General features: G+C 26.5%; 1 long non-coding RNA gene across 1 annotated transcript; it reads right to left on the bottom strand.

The window, feature by feature from the left end:
* Positions 1–7548: 7548 nt before the first annotated feature.
* Positions 7549–8131, bottom strand: LOC145245889 (uncharacterized). Its single transcript, XR_013863043.1, has 2 exons — positions 8027–8131; positions 7549–7955 (listed from the first exon to the last, which is right to left on the bottom strand). It is a non-coding gene; the product is annotated as an uncharacterized LOC145245889 (long non-coding RNA).
* Between the last annotated feature and the right edge of the window lie 1950 nt (positions 8132–10081).

Here is a 10081-nt window from a genome sequence, read left to right as displayed (position 1 = left end):
GACAAAAAATGGCATTATATCACAAAACAAAATGGCATTATATGACAAAAAATGGCATTTATATGACAAAAAAATGGTATTTATATGACAAAAAAATGGCATTATATGACAAAAAAATGGCATTATATGACAACAAAATGGCATTATATGACAAAAAAATGGCATTATATGACAAAAAAATGGCATTATATGACAAAAAAATGGCATTATATGACAACAAAATGGCATTATATGACAAAAAAATGGCATTATATGACAAAAAAATGGCATTATATGACAACAAAATGGCATTATATGACAAAAAAATGGCATTTATATGACAAAAAAATGGCATTTATATGACAAAAAAATGGCATTATATGACAAAAAAATGGCATTTATATGACAACAAAATGGCATTATATGACAAAACAATGGCATTTATATGACAAAAAAATGGCATTTATATGACAAAAAAATGGCATTTATATGACAAAAAAATGGCATTATATGACAACAAAATGGCATTATATGACAAAAAAATGGCATTATATGACAAAAAAATGGCATTATATGACAACAAAATGGCATTATATGACAAAAAAATGGCATTTATATGACAAAAAAATGGCATTTATATGACAAAAAAATGGCATTATATGACAAAAAAATGGCATTTATATGACAAAAAAATGGCATTATATGACAAAAAAATGGCATTTATATGACAAAAAAATGGCATTATATGACAAAAAAAATGGCATTATATGACAACAAAATGGCATTATATGACAAAAAAAAATGGCATTATATGACAAAAAAATGGCATTATATGACAAAAAAATGGCATTTATATGACAAAAAAATGGCATTTATATGACAAAAAATGGCATTATATGACAACAAAATGGCATTATATGACAAAAAAATGGCATTATATGACAAAAAATGGCATTATATGACAAAAAATGGCATTATATGACAACAAAATGGCATTATATGACAAAAAAATGGCATTATATGACAAAAAAATGGCATTATATCACAAAACAAAATGGCATTATATGACAAAAAATAGCATTTATATGACAAAAAAATGGCATTTATATGACAAAAAAATGGCATTATATGACAAAAAAATGGCATTATATGACAACAAAATGGCATTATATGACAAAAAAATGGCATTATATGACAAAAAAAAATGGCATTATATGACAACAAAATGGCATTATATGACAAAAAAATGGCATTTATATGACAAAAAAATGGCATTTATATGACAAAAAAATGGCATTATATGACAAAAAAAATGGCATTATATGACAACAAAATGGCATTATATGACAAAAAAATGGCATTATATGACAACAAAATGGCATTATATGACAAAAAAATGGCATTATATGACAAAAAAAAATGGCATTATATGACAACAAAATGGCATTATATGACAAAAAAATGGCATTTATATGACAAAAAAATGGCATTTATATGACAAAAAAATGGCATTATATGACAAAAAAATGGCATTATATGACAAAAAAATGGCATTTATATGACAACAAAATGGCATTATATGACAAAACAATGGCATTTATATGACAAAAAAATGGCATTTATATGACAAAAAAATGGCATTTATATGACAACAAAATGGCATTATATGACAAAAAAATGGCATTTATATAACAAAAAAATGGCATTTATATGACAAAACAATGGCATTTATATGACAAAAAAATGGCATTTATATGACAAAAAAATGGCATTATATGACAACAAAATGGCATTATATGACAAAAAAATGGCATTATATGACAACAAAATGGCATTATATGACAACAAAATGGCATTATATGACAAAAAAATGGCATTATATGACAACAAAATGGCATTATATGACAACAAAATGGCATTATATGACAAAAAAAATGGCATTATATGACAAAAAAAAATGGCATTGTATGACAAAAAAAAATGGCATTTATATAACAAAAAAATGGCATTATATGACAACAAAATGGCATTATATGACAACAAAATGGCATTATATGACAAAAAAATGGCATTATATGACAACAAAATGGCATTATATGACAAAAAAAAATGGCATTATATGACAAAAAAAAATGGCATTATATGACAAAAAAAAATGGCATTATATGACAAAAAATGGCATTATATGACAAAAAAATGGCATTATATGACAAAAAAATGGCATTTATATGACAAAAAAATGGCATTATATGACAACAAAATGGCATTATATGACAACAAAATGGCATTATATGACAAAAAAATGGCATTATATGACAACAAAATGGCATTATATGACAAAAAAAAATGGCATTATATGACAAAAAAAAATGGCATTATATGACAAAATAAAATGGCATTTATATGACAAAAAAATGGCATTATATGACAACAAAATGGCATTATATGACAACAAAATGGCATTATATGACAAAAAAATGGCATTATATGACAACAAAATGGCATTATATGACAAAAAAAAATGGCATTATATGACAAAAAAAAATGGCATTATATGACAAAAAAAAATGGCATTTATATGACAAAAAAATGGCATTATATGACAACAAAATGGCATTATATGACAACAAAATGGCATTATATGACAAAAAAATGGCATTATATGACAACAAAATGGCATTATATGACAAAAAAAAATGGCATTATATGACAAAAAAAAATGGCATTATATGACAAAAAAAAATGGCATTTATATGACAAAAAAATGGCATTATATGACAACAAAATGGCATTATATGACAACAAAATGGCATTATATGACAAAAAAATGGCATTATATGACAACAAAATGGCATTATATGACAAAAAAAAATGGCATTATATGACAAAAAAAATGGCATTATATGACAAAAAAAAAATGGCATTTATATGACAAAAAATGGCATTATATGACAAAAAAATGGCATTATATGACAAAAAAATGGCATTTATATGACAAAAAAATGGCATTATATGACAACAAAATGGCATTATATGACTACAAAATGGCATTATATGACAAAAAAATGGCATTATATGACAACAAAATGGCATTATATGACAAAAAAAAATGGCATTATATGACAAAAAAAAATGGCATTTATATGACAAAAAAATGGCATTATATGACAACAAAATGGCATTATATGACAACAAAATGGCATTATATGACAAAAAATGGCATTATATGACAACAAAATGGCATTATATGACAAAAAAAAATGGCATTATATGACAAAAAAAAATGGCATTTATATGACAAAAAAATGGCATTATATGACAACAAAATGGCATTATATGACAACAAAATGGCATTATATGACAAAAAATGGCATTATATGACAACAAAATGGCATTATATGACAAAAAAAAATGGCATTATATGACAAAAAAAAATGGCATTATATGACAAAAAAAATGGCATTTATATGACAAAAAAATGGCATTATATGACAACAAAATTGCATTATATGACAACAAAATGGCATTATATGACAAAAAAATGGCATTATATGACAACAAAATGGCATTATATGACAAAAAAAAATGGCATTATATGACAAAAAAAAATGGCATTATATGACAAAAAAAAATGGCATTATATGACAAAAAAAAATGGCATTTATATGACAAAAAAATGGCATTATATGACAACAAAATGGCATTATATGACAACAAAATGGCATTATATGACAAAAAAATGGCATTATATGACAACAAAATGGCATTATATGACAAAAAAAAATGGCATTATATGACAAAAAAAAATGGCATTATATGACAAAAAAAAATGGCATTATATGACAAAAAAAAATGGCATTATATGACAAAAAAAAATGGCATTATATGACAAAAAAAAATGGCATTATATGTATTTTCCAAAATAAAAACACTTTTTTGTTGTTTACTTTATTTGCCTTTTATTAAACCTAAAAATGTGTCAGATTATTTCGGCTGACCTGTATAAAGTGCTTGATGCATAAAACATTTTTTCTCCAAAAAAAAACCATCGCATTTGGCCATAAATAACCTAGAAAGGTTTGATAATTGGGAAAACGAAACAGTCAAACCAAACATTGTAATAGTAATTTTTGTTTTTGTTCATTGTGTGTGCGAACGCGTGTCTTTGTGTGCTCGCGCGCACACATGCGCGTACGTGATAATCCCCATTCGATTATGTTAGGCAACCAGAATACCCGGAATTCTAGACGACATACCGCCGATACTACTATGTTACCACTGCTCTACTACGACTGTTTCTTCTGATGGTTGAATTGTATAGTGTTCACCAATTTACAACAATAAGTTATCATAAATGTTTAAATATTCATCGATTATTAGTATTGCATTCTCAACCTTTTGTCATACCTTGTTGCTTATTGCTCTGCTCGTACGTGCTTCTTAGTGATGTTTCTGGACTGAGGCATTTTCATACTTTAAGCAAAGCTCCTTATTTATTCTTTGAAAAGGACTACTTCGAAACAGAACTTATGAAAGACAGAGAACATTTATTCAACTTGATCCTTGTTCCAAATCATTAGCCAGTGAGGGAAAGACAAATTGATAATCACTGTTTAATCGTATGCTGTTATCCCATTTTATTTACACGTATATTAGGGACAGCTATTGTTGTTATCACAATCTCTATCAGAGTTATATCACGTAATATCCGCTAGATAATATATTTCTACAGCGAATTGACCATCCCTGATTTTTCGTTCCTCCCACTTTCTGTTCATTTTTTAATATTTATTAACCCAGCCCCAACTCAAATGTACACTAGCTGTTCTACCGGCCCAATATTAAGCTAGGTATATCATAAGACGTTAAAACGATTCATGTTGGTATGTACGTTCTCACCTTTCACACTCATTAAAAATGATATCGTCAATCAGCAAAGATGTTGAACGGTGATTAATATAAAACAAACCGATTTTCTCATTTTAAAATTAATTGTTCTCAAATCAAATTATGTCGTTCCATCGACTAAAAAAACGGTATCATTTTAAATAAATATATATAAAAAAATATAATATTATAAATTGTTGTTGTAGTCCAACCACCAACCTCCTCATGTTAAGAACGGCAATCGGAATGGACACCCCAACCTACTTATGTTAAGAACGGCATTCGCAACAAATGTTTGTTTTTAATAATATGTAATGGTATCCATTGTTGTCGGCAGTAAAAGGATCTTAGTTGTTTTGCTTTTACACCCACGTACTCTAAAGATAAATATCTCTGTCTACCCTGGGTGTCGGGTGGTGTATTTCCTTGCAATTTGCTTTGCTTTCTTTTATTTTAAGTATGCCATTATATTTTGTCATGTAATTCTTTTTTTTTTTTTTTTTTTCGAGGCGAAACTCAGCACAGACGAATGCATAATTACGTCCTATTTTAGAGATGCCGTAATTTGAAAATAATTTCGAGCAAGGCAAAGTACTTTCCTGGTATGGATTATATATGTTATTCTTTATAACATGCTATAACGACCCCCAAGAAAAACTCAGGAACCAGAAATGTCTTGATTGGTGGTGGTGGTATGTAGAGACATGTCAGAATCAACCAGAATGTTGGAATTGAAATCGTTTGGGTGCATTACAATTCGAGTTTTCATTCACACGTAACTGAATGTAATGTTTTGTTGTGTTTTTTTTTAATCAGCGTGTGGTTTTTGTTAATCCATGTCATTTGTTTGTATATGTAGTTCTTCTTTTTTTTTTAATCAAGTGATGCGGATTTTATAATTACTTATTTTTACTGCTGTCTTGCATTGAAATCACTTTTATTTGTATCCTCACAACTATTATAATTATTGACAATCATGATGACAATCTTCGGTCTCGTGAGACAATGGTTTACTGTGATGCACTGCAGCGTTCGCTGTGTCTCTATAGTTTGAAGCCGGAGTTGCCTCTCCAGATGCAAGCCTGGGCGGGTGATAAGGAGACCTAGGTTTGCCCAGTTAGAAGGGTCCACTTCAAGACGGAAGGGCAAGTCAATATGGTCGGACCCAACGCAGCTACAGTAAAAGTGTTGCATCCGGCTAGTGAAGCACTAGGTGTATCAGAATTTTTGAAGGAATTTTTGACACCCCTAATACGAAACTGCGAATAAAATATAAAAAAAAACTCGTAATTTCTCTTTTAAAGGTGGGTTGTTTATTTTCTTTATGAATTATACTTCCAAAATAAACTATTAAAGTTGTATAAAAAGTATAAGAAATATTTTTTTTATTTAAAAAACAGTAATGAAATTAATTGAATTTTACGAGTTCAGTATTTTTCAATTTTTAAACTTTAAAAATCTATCAAAATTTTTCTATTGATTCTATTTTTACGATATTTTCAGGGTCAATGTGAAATTTTATGCTCTTTCCAATAAACTGAATATAATATTTTAGACAAACGTTATTTTTAATTCACCCCCCCATTTTGAAATGTCTATTAAAAAGTAAATAATTAATTTACTCACCAAAGTTTTATATATCACAAATTGAAGTTAAAAGATCAATAAATAATATATTCAAATTTAAAACAAAAAAAGAAGTATTTTTTAGAAATTTACCTGTAAAGTTCGAAGTTTAAAACTTTTTTTTTTAAACCACGTTTTTTTTTTATGAAATCTTGGTCCTTGATCCTTTAATTGAAAAAAAAAATGAGGGTTTGAATTACATTTTACGAGTAGTTATAAGCTGGGAAACACAGGGGTTCGAATTAATTCACGCCCCCCATTTTGAAATGTCTATTTAAAAGTAAATAATTAATTTACTCACCAAAGTTTTATATATCATAAATTGAAGATAAAAGATCAATAAATAATATATCCAAATTTAAAACAAAAAAAAAATAGTGCTTTTTTAGAAATTTACATTTGAAGTCCGAAGTTTAAAACCTTCTTTTTTTTTAATCACGTTGTGTTTTTTTGTTTTTTGTTTTTTTGTTTCTTTTTTAATGAAACCTTGGTTCTTGCTCCTTTAATTGAAAAAAAATTAAGGTTTGAATTACATTTTTCGAGTAGTTATAAGCTTGGGAACACAGGGGGGTCGAATTATTCAATATTTTTCACAAAGTTTCTGACACACCTAGTGAAGCTGTTTGCCCATAACTGGTGAAAATTTTTTCAAAATCATAACGAAAATCTTTTTTTTTTTTTGTTTGTTTAAATCAAAATTTTTTTTTTTTAATTTTTTAAATCATGACGAAAATAACGGAGATGCTCATCATAGTTATTGTTGCATCAAAATAAAGGCGAAATCTGTACGTGTTTTTTTCTTAAAAGAATACTCGGGCAAATTTTTAATACTTATTACGATGGAAACGCATTGGTTATGATCACGTGGTTTTATGATTGTCGATCAGAGTTGAGAGTAATACAATTATCCGGCGACACATAAGCCGTGGCAACAGACATGACCTATACATTTTTTTTATATATATTTGTTACTATTAGATGTTGATACATACTAATTGTATTGCTTTGTTATGGTGTTTATATCTTTTAATCACTATTTATTATTTTTTGCTTACCTTGATTTATTTTATTTGACGGACATCTTTTTTTTAATAAATAAAAAAACAATTGATTGAAATAAATTAACGCTGGAGCAAAATATTTAATTTCACCATTTTATTTTACCATTTTAATTTAAGATTGTTGTAATTTTCCTTTTTAAATGTTTTTTTTTTACCTTTATTCCTAACAAACTGTATGAATCTATTCTTTATATTTATTAAACATGTATTCAATTGAGGCTGTCCATGCCTCTATTTGAATGTATAAACCTATAAATTATATTTTATTTTGTTATTACGAATTTTTACATTTTCGGAGACTGCTGTCGCGTTCGTAAACCAAATATTAAATTATGAAAATCAGTAGAAGACTGCCGTTATTAAAAAAAGAAAACACGTGCTAAAATATGTTTAAACTTACACCTACTAAAATGTGACTAAATTAAAAAAAAAAAGAAAGAAAAACACGTGCTAAAATATGTTTAAACTTACACCTACTAAAATGTGACTAAATTAAAAAAAGGAAAAAAAACACGTGCTAAAATATGTTTAAACTTACACCTACTAAAATGTGACTAAATTAAAAAAAGGAAAAAAAACACGTGCTAAATATGTTTAAACTTACATCTACTAAAATGTGACTAAATTAAAAAAAAAAAAAGAAAAACACGTGCTAAAATATGTTTAAACTTACACCTACTAAAATGTGACTAAATTAAAAAAAGGAAAAAAAACACGTGCTAAAATATGTTTAAACTTACACCTACTAAAATGTGACTAAATTAAAAAAAAAAAAAGAAAAAGAAAAACACGTGCTAAAATATGTTTAAACTTACACCTACTAAAATGTGACTAAATTAAAAAAAGGAAAAAAAAACACGTGCTAAAATATGTTTAAACTTACACCTACTAAAATGTGACTAAATTAAAAAAAAAAAAAGAAAAACACGTGCTAAAATATGTTTAAACTTACACCTACTAAAATGTGACTAAATTAAAAAAAGGAAAAAAAACACGTGCTAAAATATGTTTAAACTTACACCTACTAAAATGTGACTAAATTAAAAAAAAAAAAAAAGAAAAACACGTGCTAAAATATGTTTAAACTTACACCTACTAAAATGTGACTAAATTAAAAAAAAAGAAAGAAAAACACGTACTAAAATATGTTTAAACTTACACCTACTAAAATGTGACTAAATTAAAAAAAAAAAAGAAAGAAAAACACGTGCTAAAATATGTTTAAACTTACACCTACTAAAATGTGACTAAATTAAAAAAAGGAAAAAAAAAACACGTGCTAAAATATGTTTAAACTTACACCTACTAAAATGTGACTAAATTAAAAAAAGGAAAAAAAAAGACAAATACGTGCTAAAATATGTTTAAACTTACACCTACTAAAATGTGACTAAATTAAAAAAAAAAACACGTGCTAAAATATGTTTAAACTTACACCTACTAAAATGTGACTAAATTAAAAAAAAAAGAAAAGCACGTGCTAAAATATGTTTAAACTTACACCTACTAAAATGTGACTAAATTAAAAAAAGGAAAAAAAAACACGTGCTAAAATATGTTTAAACTTACACCTACTAAAATGTGACTAAATTAAAAAAAAAAGAAAGAAAAACACGTGCTAAAATATGTTTAAACTTACACCTACTAAAATGTGACTAAATTAAAAAAAGGAAAAAAAACACGTGCTAAAATATGTTTAAACTTACACCTACTAAAATGTGACTAAATTAAAAAAAGGAAAAAAAACACGTGCTAAATATGTTTAAACTTACATCTACTAAAATGTGACTAAATTAAAAAAAAAAAAAAGAAAAACACGTGCTAAAATATGTTTAAACTTACACCTACTAAAATGTGACTAAATTAAAAAAAGGAAAAAAAACACGTGCTAAAATATGTTTAAACTTACACCTACTAAAATGTGACTAAATTAAAAAAAAAAAAGAAAAAGAAAAACACGTGCTAAAATATGTTTAAACTTACACCTACTAAAATGTGACTAAATTAAAAAAAGGAAAAAAAAACACGTGCTAAAATATGTTTAAACTTACACCTACTAAAATGTGACTAAATTAAAAAAAAAAAAAGAAAAACACGTGCTAAAATATGTTTAAACTTACACCTACTAAAATGTGACTAAATTAAAAAAAGGAAAAACAAAACACGTGCTAAAATATGTTTAAACTTACACCTACTAAAATGTGACTAAATTAAAAAAAAAAAAAAGAAAAACACGTGCTAAAATATGTTTAAACTTACACCTACTAAAATGTGACTAAATTAAAAAAAAAAAGAAAGAAAAACACGTACTAAAATATGTTTAAACTTACACCTACTAAAATGTGACTAAATTAAAAAAAAAAAAGAAAGAAAAACACGTGCTAAAATATGTTTAAACTTACACCTACTAAAATGTGACTAAATTAAAAAAAGGAAAAAAAAAACACGTGCTAAAATATGTTTAAACTTACACCTACTAAAATGTGACTAAATTAAAAAAAGGAAAAAAAAAAAGAAAAATACGTGCT

The sequence above is a fragment of the Euprymna scolopes genome, chromosome 23, assembly GCF_053919585.1.
Source record: "Euprymna scolopes isolate OS-2025 chromosome 23, ASM5391958v1, whole genome shotgun sequence".
NCBI lineage: Eukaryota > Metazoa > Mollusca > Cephalopoda > Sepiida > Sepiolidae > Euprymna > Euprymna scolopes.
This window is presented reverse-complemented; position numbering and strand designations above follow the sequence as displayed.